The following is an 18594-nucleotide window of genomic DNA, read 5'->3' as shown; positions in this document are numbered from 1 at the left end:
TGACAGACAATGGCAGCTGTTGGGTGGAGGAAGCTGTGAGGGGTGTCAGAATCGTTGACTCCGCAATCAAGCGAGATGCCGGGATTGATTTTTGTTGTCCAGCAAATGAAACTGATCGCTGAGGAACGCCGTGAGAGGTCAACGACTCCCCAGGAGGAAGCAAAGAGGAGAGAGACGATGCAGAGAAGTTTTCTGATCTTCCTACAGAGTGAAGCGGGGCATGCCCCAAAGGGACAGCACTAGAGTGGGTTGGTGCTCTGTAACTCGTGTCAGAAGAGAGTGAGTAAGTTGGATGGCCTTCATGAGAGTGAGACATAGTAAATGAGTGTGGGAGAGGTCTGGTAGAAGCAGCTAGGCTGGCGCGCTTCAGCCGTTGTATCTCTGACTTCCACTTCTGATCTCTCCGCTGTAAGCACTCCACTAATTTCCCCTCAAACTCCTGTAGGCTGGATATCATGGATTGTTCAATTGCATTAACACTGCGGTCAATGTAGCCCCTAATATTTTCCTCTCTGTTTAAGGCACTGTCAACTGACTCTCTCACAGTTGTCTCCAGTGTACTTAATCTGTCTGTAAATTGTCCCACATCAGCAATGATTGATTTTATACCAGGTAGATCAAGGTAAGATGTTACCTCATCATTCATGTCCAGCTCATCATCTTCTGGATCAGAAATGTACAGTGAACTGATTAAAGATGTAATTTCACCAACTGGATTTCTCCGGGTCACCCATGAATCTCTAAGCATTGCCTCTTCCTCAGCCTGTCTACCATTGCTGGGTGTGGATGATCTGGATCCAACCTCCTGTGCCTCCTCTGCTGGCGCCTCGAAGTCAACCAGTAGCTCCTGGTTACTCCCTTCAGCCATGGTTAATATTATACTGAGCAGAATATGCTACACGTAATATTTGTTGCCTTATTTAACACTTTTAATCAGACACACAATGCAAACGTATATCCCATTTATGCAAAGTATTCAAAGTAGAGTTGTGCAAAACAACTGATATTTATCTGGCTAACTGCGGAATTTATGATGCTGTAAATTTTAAACATCACATATACATAATAATATCTCAATCCTTAGAAAAGAAGAAAGCATTTCAATCCCCGTACGGGCCACCATCTGTAACAACTCAACCCCGAACGAATCGTTGTTAACACGCACAAGGGGTACTTTATGGGGATGATAGCAAGTTCTTAAATAAGGATGTGTAAGAAATAATACCAAACAAACACCACCTGCTTTACGTGCTCTAGACGCAGTGTATTAGTGAACATAGGAACAACAACAAAAACAAACTTAATAAACAACACGCCCCTTTTCCCAGAATAAAGTTATAAACCCTCAAAATTAATTGTTCAACATCAGTTTACGCATCCACCGCTGCGCGCCCCGATGTCCGCGCTCAGACGCGAGTGATGATCGCGTCACTGGATGGTTCAGTCAGAGGGGGGAAACGAATACCAAAAAAAACCCTTGTAATCCTCAAAAATGGCAAACTGAAAACCCCCTGTCCCGGCCGGGAACACAAGAGTCACTATAAAAAAACAAAAAACAAAAAAGGTTCGGTCTCACCGGAGAGGGAGATGCGCCCGCTGCCTGGTAGGATTCGAACATCCAATGTGTTGACAGCTCCGACGGGACCGTTTCCTCCGTCTCAGGTTGTAAGGATCAATTTTCGTTGGGGAATCCAGTTATTTTACCACCTACACAGGTGTCTCTACTCGGGTACTGGACCACTTCCTTCTTTCCTTTTTTTTCCCCTCTTTTCTCTCACCTGGGAGACTCGCTTATATGGCCTCTGGTTCACGCCTCCCTGGCAGGTGCGACTATTTCCCAGGCCATTAGTCCATCATTGATCATTACAATGGAATCTTTAGTCCGTTATGTGCTGTCTGACATCCTTAGCAAGAAAATATGTATTACACCATACCTTTATCGCACCTTTTACCCCACTTTAATTGTTCCATATATTCAGTTCTCCGAATCTTAGTCGGCTTTCCTTGAATAGACTTAAGTGGGGATTGTTGAAGGTTTTAGAAAATGTTTAGTTGGTGAGGAGGAGGAAGAGGAGGGGTCGGATATGGAGGAGGAGGTGAAGTAACAAAGACAAATGGGAAACATTGTATAAAACTTGAGAATTGGACATTTCAATAACAGCTCATTAAGCTTAACCCCAAAAGCAAAATACAGGCTAATGCATCATGACATATAGATTGGAAATTGTTATTTATTAACTGACATCAACATACTTTCTTTTCAATCAAGGTCCAGATTTTAATAGAAAGTAAAACAATAGCATCAAACAAGAAGTGTGTTATTTATAAGAGTTTTAATATTAACATCACACTATTTTTTTCTGACTGCTTGAGCGACTGTTTTGTAAAACATGAGGCTTCATTCAGTGATTTCAGTCAAAATTGAAATCACATGGAGGGTTCTCGAACAAACTTTGTAACACTAACCACAAGAATGAAGAAAGTGTAAATGAAAGCAGTGCCATCTCTAAAAGGAATACAGAACTACACATTAGCTGACAGACCTTCCAATGCAGGATCCACACTCGAGCTCCTGAGTCAACAACCCGTCACCCTGCTCTCGTGTTCTTAAAAGGAATCCGAGTCCTTCAGCAGAGCTGTTGTGAGGATAATGTGTCACCTCCTGCAATGAGGGAGAAATAAAAATGGAATTTTCCATTCATTTTTAAAGCACTGCAATAAATTCTGGGTAATCCTGGAATGTATGTACCAAAGGCATCAATCTTAACAGTGCTGTAAATGTGTATGTCACCACTCCTGACAGGACCTCAGTTCATTCGGTTATTTCACTCACATTAGCAACTTCAAAAAACAACGAGTAGCTGAGAGGCTGAGGCCGGGGCTTTCCTTTTTCTGACGGCGCTTACTAAACAATACATTTAACTTTCTATTAATTAAATAGAATAAAGAACTCATGAAACTGTGCTCAAACTCATAATCAAAGTGATGAACAAAAAATACGACCCCACTCACCGTCTCTCTCGCTCTACGGCCACACAGGTGAGCGGGTGCACCTATTAAACTATATTAACACCCCCCTCCACAACACATACTCTAAACAACATCACAACAACAGTAAACACAATATTAAAACCATCATTCTCCTACAAAATACCTCTAAATCTGTTCATGGCTCCAACACTAGTCTTTTTCTTTCTTGTAATTGATATATGTTGTCATTTCAGAATCTTTCTCATCCTTCCTCCATAAAATCTGCTCATTTCTATTACCTGTGTTGCTCAGCCTGCTCCTGCTCATCATCTAATCAACCTGTTTACTACTTATACTCTGTTTAGCCGTCAGTCAGATTTGACATTAATCCCTACTTTAAAGGCTTCCTGTTCTTCCATTTTAATAAGTCTTAGTCAATGAATCACCTCCTTCACAGGATAGTACTTTACTGAACTTCAACTTTGGGAATGATACCCTTCTATGTTGGTCATTTGAATCTTTTCATGTCCAGTACAATATCTAATGATAGAAAATCTTGCGTAACAGCTGGAAAAATTTATTATGAATGTCTTTTATGAAAGACGTCATATCTTGGGTTGTTTCCAGAATTAAATATGCTTAAAAGTAGTAAACTAATGCAAACCTGTATCGTAACATGAACCGACAAAACATGAACCATGTTGATCTCTGTTTATTGTTGATGTTAAAGTTCCATGGTAAAACCTTAAAATGTCATTTGTTATTTTTTTAAGTGGAGAACTCATGAGTAATATGCTGATAAGCATAATGATATGCTTATCAGCATATTACTGCCGCTCAGCTTGCTCTGGAGGGTCCTGTTGGGGTTCTCTGCCTGTAAAAGCACTTCGAAGTATCTGTTGATGTGATTAAGTACTTTAAAAATAAAAGCAGATTGATTTATGGATAAAATTCAAAGTCCAAGAATTACTGATTTAGTGTGAGGTTTATAACTGTAAACATAACAATAGTATAAAAGTGACTATGGTTATTAAATACATTGTCTGATGCAACCTGAACACATCATCAGGAATATATCCTGGGTTCATGGGGTGTTTCGGGTCTTGCAACAATATACACCTGAACACAATCCGTGACTTGTGTTCAGGTGGCACTCACTTGCCCCCATGGTTCTCCATTCTGGATCCAGAGCCATCTCAAGGCTCTCTCAGCTGCCTCAGACTCAGGTTATTCAGGTTATCTGCACACTTAAGGTCCGCAGCGACTTGATGGTCGGGTCATTTATGGCCTGAGATGGTCCTCAAACCCAACATTTTTGAGTTTGCAAGACTGCAAGTCCCTACCGGCGCTTTCGCCCATTAATTGCATGTTCATTTTCAAAGAATGCCAATGTGTGCAAACGCACCATCATGTAGCCAAGTGTGGCCAATATCCAACAACCTTTGCTGTCACTGAAGTATTGTGAGCAGAGCAGCAGTCACACCTCCTTTATTCACCTGCTGTATTACAGATTCCACACAAGCCCAGGTTTCATACCTAGTGAGGGAAGGGAAGCAGGTGAGGCACGGCCTCTGATTAACTTAAGTACTAATGAGGGTTTGAGCATTGGCTGTGTGAAACATTTTTTTGTCTGGACAAACTGGTTCACACACGTTACGCCCAGTCTAGGAGTGCCTGAGCATAACATGAACAGACCCCATCGTCAGCAAGTCCCAAGGAGCCACCAGACGAATGGTTGTGGTATATAATGAAAACCAAGTTTTTATTTACAAGGACTAAATATCAAATAATATGTTGAGCTCACTTCAGGGTGGACTAATGCCAAAATAACAAACTAAACAATCCTATCTGCAAAAGAATAATAATTAACCTAACAGAAAAACAAATGACAGGATCTAACCTTCCTAAATAAATTACACAGGAGAAAAGTATGACCAAATAAACGGCAGTCCAACCCTACTTCTCAACCGAGACTAAGCAGTTCATTTGAAACAAAATGTGGCTGGTTGGAAGCTGGAGAGGATGAAGATCCGCTGCCTGCTGACCCTACCGCCCGCGAATGACTGACAACTTGAATCTTATATACCTGATGAGGCCTTGGCACAGCCAAACAGGAGAGGGAACAGGTCTGCTTCGCCCAATCACCATCGAGCGATGGCACAGGCTAATCTGCATACATAAGGAGATGAAAAAAAAACAGGGAGCAAAAAAGACAATCCCAACCCACAAACGACGCTAGTCAACACAACACAAGCGCTCATGAGGTTTGAGTACTTCCTATATGGGTTCCAGAAAGACGACCTGCAGACAAAAGCTGAGTTCCATCCTGTTTGTCCCACAGTGGACATCTGGCCCACAGAACCCACTGACCTAAAGGCATTAAAAGCATCTTTAGTGTGATGGTTGAGACGGATCCATGTCACAGAATACATAGTGAGTGTGTGATGTGTGACAGTTGTGTTACTGTCCTCTGTGTTCATATAAAGGTGTTTAGAAATGCTTACATCAACGTTTGCTAGTTTGGCATCTCTGAATGTATAGAGTGTGTGTGTCTGTGTACAGGTGCTCAGGAAGAGAGGGGCTCCGGGGGAGGAAGGTGAAGTACCAAAGAAGCAGAGGACAGTTAAAGGTCCTGAAGAACTCATAGTGCTGCTCAGAGTTAAGGGAGCTAAACCGGGGGATACGGGGTTCAAGGCAATCAACCCTTTACAAATTGACACGTCACTACAGAGTCAGATAGGCAAGGGTTTTGAGGCCAAGATTCTATTTAATAGAGTGTTGAAGATCAATTGTGTGAATAGGAAGCAGTATGAGGACGCTATCAGCATGGGGAAAGTGGTGGCCAAAGTAGAGAAGATAAACTTAACTCCTAAAGGGAATCAAGGAGTTAAGGGAGTGGTCTATGGAATGTTTGCTGGTATGTCGGAAAAAGAAATACTGGACAACATTAGAGGGGGACAGGTAACAGATGTACGGAGGCTTAAGAGTAGGGAGGGAGCTAGGGGGGGACACTCCGCTTCTGCTAACATTTCAATCAATCTAATTTTATTTATTTAGCACTCAATCATGGCAACAGATATTTCAAAGCGCTTTAACAGACAGAGAAACCCAACTGAACCCTCCAGAGCAAGCATAAATAAAAGTGGCGGGGAAAAACTCCCTAGATGAGGAAGAAACTCTGGGCAGGACCCAGACTCTTTTGGGCGGTCATCCACCTTGACCGTTTGGGTGGAAAAGAAATCAAAGGAAGACAAGAACAGGGAAAGAGAAAGAGAGACATACAGAGGGTGGCAGATAGGCCAGATAAAGTCAGTGTCAATGTGGTTAAGGTTATGTTTCCCATTGCTAAAGTCAAGGCACAATTACAGCTGTGTGGATGACTGTATGGCGGCATGGAGGAAGAAGGAAGCAGGGCCCCAGCTGATGAATAGAGGAGGGGTGTTACTGGTGGGCTTGGAGGAGAAGGTCCACAGCACATGGATAGATGGGGCTGACACTGGTGGGCTTGGAGGTGCAGGTTCACAGAGGAAAGTCCATAGCGGAAGGGCGGATGAGGAGTGGAACAGTATGATGACACGAAGGAAGCGAGGCAGCGGGACCCCAGCCGATGGTTAGGTGAGGGGTGATACTGGTGGATGGGAGGTGCAGGTCCACAGCAGATGGTCCACAGCAGATGGTCTACAGCAGATGGGTGGATAAGGGGTGGATCAGTATGGTGGCGCGGAGGCAAAAAGGAAGCCGGACCCCAGCCGATGATTAGGTAAGCGGTGATACTGGTGGGATGAGAAGAGCAGGTCCATAGCGGATGGGTGGATGAGGGGCGAACCTGAGAAAAACCTGTGAGGACATAGAGCACAGAGACTCCAGGGAAGAAGTTGAGTTAGTATGGTGTGATTGGAGACTTGGAGAGTGAAATCGGAGAGGAGGAGGAGTAACAGAGATGGTTGGAGAGAAGGAGGAGGAGAGAGGAACTCAGTGAGTCTGGATGTTGAGTATCCAGCAGTGTAGGATTATAAGAGAGAGAGAGAAAAAAAAGTAGTATCCTAAGTTGCCTTAATTGTAAAATTTGTGATTTTTTGTTTTAAGTCTAGTCTTAAATAGTGCGAGGGTGTCTGCCTCCCGAACTGAGGTAGGGAGGTGGTTCCACAATAGAGGGGCTTGATAGCAAAAGGCTCTAGCCCCCATCCTACTTTTGTAAATTCTAGGAACCACCAGTAGGCCAGTATGTTGAGAACGTAATGCTCTCGATGGATTATATGGAACTAAAAGTTCCTTCAGATAGGTCAGTGCCTGGCCATGAAGGGCTTTGTAAGTGAGGAGGAGTATTTTAAAATCTATCCTAGCTTTCACAGGAAGCCAGTGCAAAGAAGCCAACGCAGGAGAAATATGGTCTCTGGCACTGGACCTGGTCAGAACATGGGCAGCAGCATTCTGAATTAGTTGAAGAGTCTTCAGCACCTTTTTGGGGCAGCCTTAAAGAGTGCGTTACAATAATCTAATCTGGAAATGATGAAAGCGTGGATTCATTTCTCTGGATCACTGCCTGATTTTAGCAATGTTTGGGAGATGGAAAAAGGCCGTTCTAGAAACCTGCTTAATGTGTGTGTTAAACGAGAGCTCCTGATCAAAGATGACACCTAGGTTCCTCAGTGGTTTTGGCCTCAAAAGTGATGCCATCCAAGGCTATTACATCACTTGGCACTACATCCCTAACAGTTTTTGGGCCGAGCACAATGACCTCAGTGTTAGCCGAATTGAAATGCAAAAAGTTATTGGTCATCCAATCTTTAATCTCTTTGATACACGCCTGTAATTTGCACAGCTGATTGACTTCATCAGGTTTAATCGAGAGATATAATTGTGTATCATCGGCATAACAATGGAAGTTGATGGAGTGTTTCCTTATCAAATTACCCAGAGGAAGCATGTATAAGATAAACAGTATTGGACTAAAAACCGAGCCTTGAGGAACTCCATAGCTAACTGTAGTTGACTGGGAGGAGTCGTTATGAACGTTAACAAACTGGGAACGGTCAGTTAAATAGGACTTAAACCACCTCAATGCTGATCCCTTAATACCAATTGTTTTTTCCAGTTGTGCCAGAAGAATATTGTGGTCAATTGTGTCAAACGCCGCACTAAGGTCCAAGAGAACCAGTATAGAAACAAGTCTTCTGTCTGAGGCAGTTAGAAGGTCATTGCTAACCTTGACAAGTGCTGTTTCCGTACTATGATGTTCCCTAAATCCTGACTGGAAATTCTCAAATAAACTGTTGGATTTAAGGAAATCACATAACTGATTAGCGACTATTTTCTCCAAGATCTTAGCTAAAAACGGGAGATTTGAGATGGGTCGATAATTATTTAGAACAGTAGGGTCCAGATTATGTTTTTTGAGAAGTGGCTTAATTACAGCTACTTTAAAGGACCGTGGTACATATCCAGTTGATAATGACAGGTTAATTATATTAAGGAAGTGGTTGCTAAGTAAAGGTAGGGCATCTTTGATGAGTTTAGTTAGTATTGGATCTAACAGACAGGAGGATGCTTTAGCTGAGGAGATTATTTTAATCAGCTGACTGATCTGTATTGGAGAAAAGACATCCATAGAACCAAAGGGTTCAGGAGTCAGCTGTTTGTTTTCCAGAACTAAGGGACCTAAAGAAGGACCAGAGTTTGAGGACAGGATGCCATTAATCTTTTCTCTGATGAGCCGGATCTTATTATTGAAGAAATTCATAAAATCATTGCTGTGGAGACTTGATGGAATACTAGGCTCAAATGCACTGTGGTTCTTTGTCAGTCTGGATAAAGTACTGAACAAGAATCTGTGATTGTTTGTATTGTCCTCGATTAATGATGAATAATAGGCTACTCTAGCGGAACAAAGTGCCTTCCTGTATTTATGTAAGCCATCTTGCCACGCAGAGCGGTGTTCTCCTACTTTAGTAGAACGCCATTTCCTCTCAAGTTTTCGGGATTCTTGCTTTAATTGGTGGGTATGAGAATTAAACCAGGGAGCTCGCATCCCCAGTTTTATAGTGTTGTTTTTTAGTGGAGCAATTAAATCTAAGGATTTTCACAGAGAGTCTGAAGTAACATCAACAAACTCATCAATTTGAGATGGACTAACATTAACTGAGTTCGGAAAATGACCCACTGTGTAGTTCAGTAGTGGGATTAGATTAAGCATACTTGGGATTTCTTCCCTGAATTTAGAAATAGTATGATCTGACAAATTTCTAGTACAAACTTATTTTGCAGGAAGGGAATTACACAATAGCCGAATGTTGAAAGTTATCAGGCAGTGGTCAGAAAGGATAGGATTATGTGGAAAGATGACTAACTCTTCAATTTCAATCCCATAAATCAGGACTAAATCCAGAGTATGCTTGAACTGGTGGGTAGATTCCTGTACACACTGACTAAAGCCTATGGAGTCTAGTAATGACATAAATGCCCTACTGAGGTTAACATTACTGTCGTCCACGTGAATATTGAAATCACCAACAATAATGACCTTATCAGTTTTAAGAATTAAACTAGTTAAGAAATGGGCAAAAAAGTGCTTCACCGAACATGCCACCTACGGACATGTTGGTTATGAGTAAGGAGTCATTTTTGTCATTTGTGGTTGATGTATTGGTTGGAGCTAAGCGCATCTTTCTGTCAAAGACCGCAAATAGATCAGAAATTACGGGAAAGTGGTGGGGGCAGCTGAAAGGTTCCTTGGGGCAAAGCAGGTTCCAGAAAAGTTACATCAGCACATGTCGGAGGTACAGAATAGAGCACAGAGGATGAGGGAAAACAGTGAGGATGAGGATTCAAACATAGCAGATGATGTGGAGGATTGTTAGCATCATAATGTTTTGTATCCTCCAATGGAATGCACGGAGCCTAATTAAAAATGGTCAGGAGTTAAAAAAGTTTGTTGACAAGCTTGAGAATGAGCCAGAGCTGATTTGTATTCAGGAGACATGGTTAAAGCCCAGCTTGGATTTTGTAATCCCAGGATTTGAGTGCCTGAGGTTGGATTGGGCAGAATTGGTAGGTAGAGAGATAGAGGGGATTGATAAATCTCATGGGGGCTGTGTGACCTTTGTTAAAAATGGGCTGCAGTACAGGAGAGTGAATTTAAGTGCTAGTCTTGAGTGTATAGCTGTGGAGGTGTGGGGCAGCAACAGGTACAGTAATAATAGTTGTAAAAATAAAGATAGAGTTACTGTGATAACTTCTATAACCCCTGTAATTGTTTGTTATTGTCAGATTTTGATGAGATAATGGAGAAAGTACGGTTCCCTGTTGTATGGACAGATTTTAATGCACACAATCCTTTATGGGGTAGTAAGAAAAGGGACAGCAATGGGGTCGTAGTTGAAGACTTTCTGGATAAGCATGGGTTGGTAGCGATAAATGATGGTAGTCCAACAAGATATGATATTGCTAGAAACACCTCTAGTAACATAGATTTAGCAATAGTGTCCCCCAATTTAGCTAGAATAGGGTAGTGGGAGGTAATGGATAGTTGTACGCGGGGTAGTGATCATTTCCCAATTTTGTGTAGGTTTGGGAGAGAGTTGAGGAAGGAAGAGGGAGAGAGGGTACCCAGATATAACTTTTCCCAGGCCAAGTGGGATGAGTTTCGGGAAAGAACAAATAGCTTAGTAGGAGAGGTTGGCAGTGAGGGCTCTGTGGACAGGTGGAATAGCTCCATTAGTTCCATGATTCATGAAGCAGCTTGTGGCACCATTCCTGAGAAGCGAGAGCTTAAGGCCCAGAAGCGTGCACCGTGGTGGAACAAAAAGTGTGATGAAGCTGTAAGGAACAGGAATAGAGCGTATAGAATATTAAGGAAATATACAATGTTGGTTAATGTTATTGAATTTAAGCGATTGAGGGCCTTGGCAAGGAAAGTCATAAAAGAGCAAAAGAGGAATAGCTGGAGGAAATTTTGTGACACAATAAGTCCAGAGATGCCAGCAGGGCAGTTATGGTCAGCTGTGCACAAAATGTCAGAGGCTTATAGGAGAAGATCTATCCCAGAAAGGTAAGGTTGAGGCAGTGTCAAATAAGGAAAAGGCATTATGTTTGTAGATACTTTTCAGGAGGTGCATAAATCAGAGAATTTGGGGGTTGAGGGGTCTAGGAGGAGGGCAGAGGTGATGTCAGCTAATCGGTGGAAACTGGAGAGGAGCATGGAAAATGAGAGTCCAATTAATTTATTTTTCTCTATTAAGGAACTGAGGGATGCCATTACGGCTGGGGCAAATACCACTCCAGGGCGAGACAGACTGTCATACGAGCTCTTTAAACATCTAGACGACTTTGTGTTGGATGAGATCCTTGCTTTAATGAACACAGTATGGGCAGAGGGATGTCTACCGAAGGAATGGAAGCATGCAGTGGTGGTCCCGATTTTAAAGCCAGGCAAAGAGGTGTCGGATCCAAGTTCTTACCGGCCCATAGCGCTTACATCAGTCCTCTGCAAAATAATGGAGAGGATGGTTACAAATAGGTTAGAGTATTTCTTGGAATCAAGAGGGCTTTTTGTTAATTTTCAGAATGGCTTTAGGAGGGGTCGCTCTACAATGGAGTCAGTTGCTTTGTTAGATCAAGAGGTAACACTTTATAATGAGTACACAATATTAAGCATTACTTAAGCATTAATAAATATTGAATTTATCATCTATAACGCATGAATACTCATTAGTATGTAGTTTATCAACGCAGCTATAAATGTTTTACTCATCATTTAGAAGCACAGTAGTTATGGATTAGTAAACACTGAATTCATCATTTATAAAACACGATTCTGACGTAAATACTCATTAGCATGTGGTTTATTAATCACAGTTATAAATGTTTTACTCTTCATTAATAAGCTCATCTATATAAATGATGAATTCAGCATTTCTAAATTAAGTATTACATCACTTACCCACCAGTTAGTTAGGATTTCTCAGTTGTTTGTTGGATCATTTAGAAAGCCTTTACATCACTTACCCACCAGTTAAGATTTCTCAGTTGTTTGTAGGATCATTTAGAAAGCCTATGTAAATAATCAACAATATATTTAGATGTTCATGTCTGCATGCTCTTACATGCCCACTATTCAGACATGTACTAATGTGTGTCTAGTGTGTTAGTAGATGCTTTATAAAATCTCACAAATTCCATTTCCAATGGATGGCTTATAAAGTTATTAATTAAGGAATTTGTGAATTCAGGCTGTTACAAAGTACTTACTACTCGTTAATTAAGCATTTTGTGTGAGCTCATCTAAAGTGGAGATTATCTATGCCTTATAAAGTATTTACAAATGAGATTTTAAGGCTGGCAATGCCTCAAAACTTGCAGAAGTTCCAGACCAAGGAGAGACAAAACACTGGGACATAGAACTTATTGCATTGATATTTATTGGAACTTCCCAACATTGTAACTGTACAATGGAAAAATAGGATAAGCTTAACTAACCATAACTCGAATTGTCATGTAGATGACATGGATATTCCCAGAGCCTGTGCCTTGCTAATGGGGCTAATATATGCACACAACCTCAGTTACCGTAAAAAACCCTTTGGAAGTCTTTCAAAAGATTTTCCTCGAGCTGGATGATCTCTAAGCAAGACCTAAGGTAACAACACTTAAAACTAAGCTGCTGTGCTAAAAAAAAGGTGGTCAAGATATTAAAATTGAAAATCGTGTTTTTATGATAAATATTGTTCTGTAATGTTAATTCTTACGACGCTAGCGTCTGCACTAGGAGCTGGCAAATGTGCGAATGTGCACACATATGGTTCAGTACAGTAGTCGCAACCGCACATAAATGACATTCAAGGCAAAACACCGGAAGTATTGTGAGATTTCTCAATACCGTAAGGCCTTGAAAGTTTTCTCAATCTAAACAATCAGCACTGACAGAGAGCTGAAAATCTGTGCTCTCTGTTTTTTAGCAAACTTTTGAGGAATTACAGTACTCAAGTTACTCAAAAGCTTCCTTAAAAATCAGATGGCACAGATTTTCAGCTCTCTGTCAGTGTTGGAATTGTTTAGTTTGAGAAAACTTTCGAGGACTTACGGTATTGAGAAGCTGTGTGACAATCTTGCGGTATACTTGCAGTGTTTTGTCTTGACTGTCATTTATGCACGATTGTGACTGTACTGAACCATACGTATGCACATATACCCACATTTGCCAGCTCCTAGCCCGTATATGCTAGCACTTTAGTTAATTGGTTTGGAGACATTTGTCAAATTCAGACGACATGTATTTTTGTAGTTCTTAAAGTTTTCTGTATAGGTGTACAGCTGATTTTGCACCTAGTTCAATGGAATGTACAAAAATTTTCACATCTAAATGAGATGTTGGTTGTTTGAATAAACAGGTAAAAAAATGGATTTTTTGTGTGTGGTATATTCTGACTTATAAGTTCTTGTACCAAAAAAAAAATTGACGTAACAATTTCCATGGACATTATTTAGTCATAGAATGAAAGGATAATAAGTTAGATTAACGTCAGTCTGTCGCTGAAAGTGCTCCTCTGCTGGGAGACGGTGGCGTGCGGGGGGGGGGGGGGGGGGCTGGTGTTGTTCATGTTGGCCCTGAATTTAGACATGGTCCTGATCCCCAGAACTGTCTCCACAGAGTCCAGGCTCAGCCGGACCACTGAGCCCGCTCTGCGGATGAGTCTGTTGAGACGATCCATATCTCTATTCCTGGCTCCGCCACCCCAACACACAATGGCGTATGACAGCACAGTGGAGATTACGGACTGATAGAACATGAGAAGGAGCTCAGGGCAGATGTTGAAGGAGGCCAGCCTCCTCAGGAAGTACATCCTGCTCTGCCCCTTCTTGTACACCCAGTCCGAGTTGAGTGACCAGTCCAGTCTGCTGTCTAGCTGCAGTCCCAGGTACTTATAGTTTCCTACCGCCTCCACCTCACTGCCCTGAATGATCACTGGTTGTGGAGAGGGAGGTGCCCGCCGGAAATCCAGCACCATCTCCTTCATCTTAGAGACGTTGAGCTGGAGCTGGTTCTGTTGGCACCACTCCACGAAGTCAGCCACCAATGCCCTGTATTCCCCCTCATCACCCTCCCGGATACATGCCACAATCGCAGTATCATCAGAGTACTTCTGTATGTGGCATGTATCCGAGATGTGCTTGAAGTCCAATGTGTAGAGGGTGGAGAGAATGGGGAAGAGCACGGTCCCCTGTGGCGCCCCCGTGCTGCTGGTCACCATAGAAGAAAAACAGTCCCCCATTTGGACGTACAGGGGTCTGTCCATTAGGTAGTCCATGATCCAACTCACAAGGTAGGGGTCCACAGCCATGGAGGTCAGTTTGTCCTGTAGGAGCCGGGGCTGGATGGTTTTGAAGGCGCTCGAAAAGTCAAAGAAGAGCACCCTGATTGCACAGCCCCCGGTGTCCAGGTAGGAGAGCACACGGTGGAGGAGGTACAAGACAGTGTCGTGAACCCCAACCTTGGCCTCATAGGCGAACTAGAGAGGGTCCATTGCACCCTGCACCTGTGGACGCATGAGCTCCAGGACCAGTCGCTCTAGGGTCTTCACTACGTGGGAGGTAAGAGCGACCGGTCGGTGGTCGTTAAGCTCAGTAGGGCGTCTTTTCTTGGGTACCGGGACGATGCAGGAGGTCTTCCACAGTGACGGGACCCTCCCCAGCCGCACACTGAGGTTGAACAGTCGCTGCAGGGGGTCCCCTAGTTCCGAAGCACAGGCTTGGAGGAGTCTTGTGGAGATCTTATCCGGTCCAGCTGCCTTATAGGGACAGAGCCTCCGCAGCGTTGTCGTCACCAGGTCTGCAGTGATGACGGTCTCGGTCGTGGTGGGAGCAGGAAGTTGTGGCGAGGTTGGAAGTCCAGTGGTTGAGGTGGGGCCGTTGAGTTTCGCAGCGCTTGGAGTGGGCTCGGGAGAAGTGGCAGGGGCAGGGGTGGAAGGGGAAGTGGCAGGAGTGGAAGGAGAGGAAGCACACAAGGAGAGAGCATCAGTGGATCAGTCTGCAGGGTCGGGAGAGGCCTGGGACGAGGAGCTGGGAGTGGTGGGGGAGCTGAACCGATTGAAAAAGCTGTTTAATTCATTCGCTCGTTCACTGTTTCCCTCCACAGTGCTGCGCCCTTTCCCGTGTCCGCAGATGGTTCTCATCCCATTCCAGACCTCCTGCACCTGCTTGTGCCCCAGTTGCTTCTCCAGCTTCCTCCCATACGTGTCCTTGGCCTTCCTCAGGCAGAGTGTCACCTGCTGGGCCTTCTTCATCTCCTCCTCGTTCTTGCTCCTGAACGCCCGCTTCTTCCTGTTCAGGACAGCCTTGACTTCCTTGGTTACCCAGGGTTTGTTGTTGGGGTAACACCTGACTGTCCTGACAGGGGCCACGGTGTCCACACAGAAGTTCATGTATTCTGTAAAACACTGAGCTGCCCCCTCAATGTCCTCCCCATGTGAGCCCGCGATGACATCCCAGTTGGTGGTCTGGAAGCAGTCCCTCAGTGTTTCCTCTGCTTCCGGGGACCACCTCCTGACCTGCCGTGTTGTTGCTGGCAGCCGTTTCACCAGCAGGATTTAGGTGGGCTGTAGGTACACTAGGTTGTGGTCTGATTTACCTAGTCGAGGGAGGGGGGTGGCGGTGTATGCCTCCTTAGCATTAGTGTAGAACAGATAGATGGTTCTGTTCTTCCGTGTGGGGCAGTCTACACACTGGACCATTGTGGGGAGAGATGAGTCCAAGGTGACGTGATTAAAGTCACCGGTGATGATGACGAGCGCCTCCGGGTGCTGGGTCCGAAGAGCGGAGGTGGTGCCACAGATGGTCTCTCGTGCCGTCTCAGGGTCCGCCCGTGGAGGGATGTAGACTGCGAGGACAATAACGTGTGAAAATTCACGTGCCAGGTAGTAGCGTCTGATGCTAACAGCTGTTAACTCCAGATCGCGGTTACACAGTATTGATTTCATCGTCACATGTCCCGGATAGCACCATCTATCGTTGATATAAATGATTAATCCACCTCCTTTCTTCTTACCGGCGGTGTTCGTGTCCCGGTCCGCTCGTACGTAGGAGAAGCCGGTTAGTCCGAAGTTAGCGTCTGGCACGTCGCCAGTTAGCCACGTCTCTGAGAACACAAACAGACTGGTCTCCCGGTAGCGCTGTTCAGTCCTGCACAGCGCCGTCAGTTCAGTCAACTTGTTCGGTAGCGAGTTCACGTTCCTCATGATGACGGAGGGGATGGAGGGCTTGACTCGCCTCTGGTTAGTGGCTCTAGCCGTTAGTCTAGTCCTTTCAACGCGACCCGCTCGGCATCCGCAATATCTCCGTTGGAGCTCAGCAGAGATGAGATCGCGTGTTGCTGGGTCTCCTTTGACCCTCATAGACATCAACTCCTCCCTGGAGTACACTAGCATATTACTATACATTATCTAAATTTATGTTCAAATAATATACACAGAAACATAGAAAAAAAACGCAAAGTCAAGCATAAGAAACTCGCTCAGAGCAGAGGAAACTGCAGCCTGCTCGTGCATGCACAGAGAAACAATGCTCTGATTTTGGATAAGGAGGACAGACCTATGTGCGTTGTCGCTATGACGCCGAACAAACAATCAACTAACAAGTGCGAGCACACACGCAATACACAAACGGAAAACAAAGCACATTTCCCTACATAGCCTAGCATAACTTGACTTTATTCATGCAGACAGATAATAGGAACGAAAATGTGAGCCCAACTTACGTGTGTTGTAGCTAGAGTTTTTTTGTCCGTACAAACAAAGCAAGAGATCATAGAAAAGCATGAAATAGGGATGCGTTTGGTTGATCTTACCAAAGAATATGGCCGTAATGCATCTACAATCACCACATTATTAAAACAAAAGGAAGTTTAAGGAGTGTAAGGCATCGCGTGGGTGGTTGGAGAAGTTCAAAAGGAGGACTGGAATTCACTCTGTTGTTCATGGAGAGGCAAGAGGGCATGAATGAGGACAAACAAGGACAACAAACAATGAGGACAGCAGTTAAAAGGTAACTGACCATCATTTTTGTTCTTTATTCTGTTTTTTACGTAATGCACAACTCTCATTTATTGTGTAATAATCTAATTGTAACAGGCATTTGTTACATGTTTTGATGCATTTTTATGCTTTATAAAACATGTCAGAATTTTCGGGGGCTTGGAATGGATTAGGGCATATGCATGCAAAACGTGTCTCTCCTTGCAAAATTAATTGGTTCTGGAAGAAATTTCGTAAGTAGAACATTTTGTAAGTAGAGGTACCACTGTATATCTTTTTTTCTTTTTCTTCTTTTTTTAAATAGAGCAGGTGTGGCTTATTGTCCAGAAATTACGGTACATCACATCACCGTTTTGAAGAGTGATGTTATTACAGTCATTTCTAACCGTTAACAGTCTGTTAGCAGAACAATCCAAACTCAACCAACACATGGATCATTTTGCCATATATTCCTCTGGAAGTCCAGGTTGCTGTCTTTCCTTCAAGGCAGCATCTACTATTCTAATGTATTCACTGATGTTGGCATGCATTTCAGGAGTATAAGGGTTGTATTCAAGGTTTCCTTTCTTTGATCGTTTAAACTCTCCATCTTTCTCGCCTTCGACACAAAGCAGGCGGTCGTCAGAAACCTTCAATCCCAGGAACTGGACTATTTTCCTCAGTTGGGGGAGCAGATTCCTCTGAAGGTCCTCATAGTAGATCACCTTGATGTTTTTTCCGTAACTCAGCTAATTCAATATGTGGGAATTCCACGAATGAGCACCATTCTTCACATACACAGACCATCCTGCAGGACAAAAGACAGGACAGAACAGAATAGTACCTAGAGATGTGAGTCTATTTTGGTGACTGAGGTCGTAAGTCACACAACTCATGACTGAAACATATTTTCCCCATTTAAAATAAGTAAAATTGTTGTAATCCATTGCAGCTTTGTAAAAAGACACATATCCCTCAAAATTTTGAAAAAAAACAACAGCATATTTTGATCAACCAAAAGACATGCATACATTGCCTGTTCATAATTATAAGTTATGTAAGCGATGATAAAGTATGAAAAGAAATGCAAAAGTTATTCAGTTAAACAATCATCCAGTTAACTCAGGATAACTTTTTAAAACTCTGTATGGAGTTATTGAAGCTCCACATTACATTACAGAGTGGGTCTTTATTGTCTGACAAAATCTCTGAGATAAACACCGCTCATTGTTACTGTCAAATAATCCATGATGTGAAACCAAAACCATTCTAATACATACATGACGTTTAACTATATAAGGATTTAATGATATCCTTGAGATGGAGACAAAAACAAATCCAAACTAGAACCAATGCAGTCAGACTGCAACATCCCCGTGACAACCCTGAATTCAAAATTTTACCCTGACCTACTTCTTCTTCTTCTTTTCCTTTCGGCTTTTCCCTTCAGGGGTCGCCACAGCGAATCAATTGCCTCCATCTAGCCCTGTCCTTTGAATACTCTTCTCTCACACCAACTACCTTCATGTCTTCCCTCATTACATCCATAAACCTCCTCTTTGGTCTTCCTCTAGGCCTCCTTCCTGGCAGTTCAAAACTCAGCATCCTTATACCAATATAT

The sequence above is a fragment of the Antennarius striatus genome, chromosome 3 (assembly GCF_040054535.1).
Source record: "Antennarius striatus isolate MH-2024 chromosome 3, ASM4005453v1, whole genome shotgun sequence".
NCBI classification, from domain to species: Eukaryota; Metazoa; Chordata; class Actinopteri; order Lophiiformes; family Antennariidae; genus Antennarius; species Antennarius striatus.
Note: the sequence above shows the minus strand (reverse complement) of the source record.